Below are 3,357 nucleotides of genomic sequence, written 5' to 3'. Positions count from 1 at the left end.
CTTGCATTTCTCTCTATTTTAATATAGAATATTAGAAACATGCATGTCAATATTACAAGTGTTTCTCTAATGAATGAATATTTGATATCCTATTGATGGAGTTTAAAAATCCACTTCCAAAATCTGTTATACAGCAACTAAGGAACTGCATGAAATAGATCACCAGCCATATTCTCATATTTTTGTTAAAGGAGGTATGAAATTGACCAGAAGTGGTAATAAAGTTACTTTTTTATTCATGTGCTTAACTAACTGGAGTATAGATTTTTACATATTCCTTGCTTTTATATTTTATTTAACATATTTTATACCACCCAGAACTTGCGTCTCTGGGCAGTTTACATGTATAGCATTGCTGTAAATTTTTAATAGGTTTTTCTAAGGAACTAGATTCTAATTAGTGTGGTGCATTTTTATTATATTTCCAAAGAATAGGTGGGCTTGCATATATTTCCCTTACTTCCCACTTCCCTTTAATAGGAAAAAAAACCTGCCACTGCAGCAAAGACTTATCTGTGTTGCCAAAAGCAAAAAACTCTTAGAATCAAAATACAACCTTAAATACTGTAGCTATTGCCTTTTTATACAGAATACAAATATGTATATAATCTTACTCAGGAGAAAGACAGGGGCCAGAGTTAACTGCTCTGAGTTAAAAGCTTAGATACTAATTATTAGGGTGTGCACAAAATGGATTTTGCATTTCGTTCCAAACTCAGAATGCAATGCAAAATACTCACTGTTTTGTTGAAACAGCAACCAAGTTGGCTGTCTTGATAAAACAACTTCATAATGTTTTGGCCATAGGGAACAATGGGGAACTGTAAAGACCCATTGTTCCCCATGGGTAGCTTCCTAGGGACACCAAAGTGGGTTGGGTTGTAGGGCACGATGGGCGCTACCTACCACCCAACCCACAAAAGAAATGGGCAAACAGGCAAAAAAACCCAAAAAAACTTTCCCCCAAACTCGCTTAGGTTTCCCAAAGAAGAGCCTGTGTGCTGATGACTTGGAGAGCAGGCCCCTCTTGCCGTTGCCCAGGACCACTATCACCCCTCCCTCAGCCTGCCAATCTGCTCCTGGCTCTGCCTTGTACCCTCCTGAACATCTTGGGGTGGTGGTGGTTTAAATTCAAGACTTAACTCTGGTGAGGGAGGGGAAGTACCTTTAAGATGGATATATTTATTTAAAAGGGGTAGGGTTGGGGGTGGACTAATGCTGTGTGTGCCACACACACGGTTTTCTATAGCACTGTAGTACACATGCAGAAGCTAGAAAAATTGAGCTCCCCCCACCAATAAAGCAAGCTTTATTTGGGGTGGGCCTTTTTGGAGGGGAGTGAGCAACAGTGGGGTAAGTATAAGGGAGGGGGGGGTTACTGTGGCCTGTTTTCTAACCCACCCCTCCTGTCCTACATACCTGGCTAGTACCTAATACCTTCTCCAAACTAGGCCTATTTAAAGAAATCTAACCTGACCGAGGTTGAGGTGCTTACCTTTCAGCGATAGTGTTCTCTGCTGGAGTCTGGCCAGGTACTGCTCTTGGGGCACTTGGACTGAGCAGACACTCTGGGGCTAGGGTAGCTGGGTACTAGGTGGATGGGCACCCACCCAAAAAAGAAAAAGGCACAGCATCAAAGTTGGTGCACCTTGGGGCTGCAAAAGAACACCCCTGTTATTAAAGCTGCTGGGGGCTGAGTACAGGAAGAAGAAAATCCACACAAGAAAAAATCCACAGCAGCACCCAGTTAAAGCCACTGGGGCTTCTGGTGATTCCTTTTTTTGCTTCCCACCCCCCTTAGCCAAGAGGTCACAGTTGCCCATAACAACACTTGATTCAAATGATAACAAGCCAACCAAGAAGCCAGTGCCAGAAAACCAATCAAAGGGGAAAACAGGTCTCCAAAATGGTGCTTGAAATAGTTGGGGCTGTTTTGAGCTTGTAACAGGCCCTTTATTCTAAGGCATTCCTTTTCACGCTTGAAATGTTTTGCACATCCCTACTAATTATGAAACAATGTGTGAAGGAGAAACTCACCCCCACCCACATCATGCCTCAGATGTAGTTATGTCAAATTTTAAATAACTTAAGTGAATTCATAGCAGCTCACAAAACATTTTAAAATCACAGCATAACCCAATAAAAGAATAGCAGCATGCCAATTGTAATGGCACAAGAATAAACGCAATCATTAAAGAAACAGCAGTGTTTAAAAAAAAAAAAAAGGCTGGGGCAAGATCTGCTGAAATAAAAAGATCTTTTAAAATTAGGGAGGGTGCAAGCTTAAGAGCAGGGGGAAGAGAGTTCCAAAGAGCTGGGACCACCACTGAGACGTGCCCTGACATCACCAACAATAGTGATTCAGAAGGCAGTTGGAGGGGTAGGCCATTGTAACTTGGAAAGTGTTGGGAATACCCTGGTGGAGACCTATGTTGATGTGCACAGTGACAAAAAATAAACCAGTTTGCACAAGGACAATATTTCTCTTCTGTTGTGTTATTTTATTTATCAAATTTGTAGACTGCCTCAAACTTCCATCTCTTGAAGGTTTATGACAACACAAAACAACTTAAGACAAAAATGAAAATCTTAAAGCTACAGTCAAGTTGGGTGAAAAAAAGTCTAAAAACTTTTTAAAAGTCCACATTTTTATGGAAATGTGCTTCTTCTTTTGAAGGAGCACTTGTCTCAAACTGAACTGAGTGGTACATCAGCAGGGAGGGAGTTTTCCTGAGGGTTATAACAACCAACTAATAGTTCACTCACACTTTGTGGCTACTTCCAGTGTTTATACAGCAGTACTGCCACCACACAAGAATCCCATCCTCATTGCCACTGTTATATTGGCAGGTCACAGAACATGCAACATGAATCCATGGTAACAGTTCCTTTATTATGCAGACAGGAAACTTTAGATAGCTTGCTGGATCCAACAGGCAGAGCAACCACACAAGCCTCCAGAGGCTTGACAGGAATGTGGACATTAGTGATATGGAAACTGTGGGATAAATTGGGCTTTGTAAATAGGCAGTCAGTAGCCTAAATTTCACTGAGATTACCTCAGTGGTTTTTTTGTTTGTTTGTTTTAAAATGAGATAGGTGTAAGTAAAGTGGACTAATCCATTGAGTGAAACTGAAATAGCCTCAACTCTGTTCTTAAACTGGCGGGTTTTTAAAACTATCTTATTTATATATTTAAATATTTTTATTTTCCCTTTTATTCCAAAGTTGGTGAAAGGTGCTTTGTGCCACGTGGACATCTATTGACAGCTTCAGATTTTATAGTAGGGATATGCAGGATACAGTGTTAGTTTTGATTTTCTTTTTTTAAATTTTATTTTAGAGGGTGGTGTTGAG

The sequence above is a fragment of the Hemicordylus capensis genome, chromosome 3 (assembly GCF_027244095.1).
Source record: "Hemicordylus capensis ecotype Gifberg chromosome 3, rHemCap1.1.pri, whole genome shotgun sequence".
NCBI classification, from domain to species: domain Eukaryota; kingdom Metazoa; phylum Chordata; class Lepidosauria; order Squamata; family Cordylidae; genus Hemicordylus; species Hemicordylus capensis.
This window is presented reverse-complemented; position numbering follows the sequence as displayed.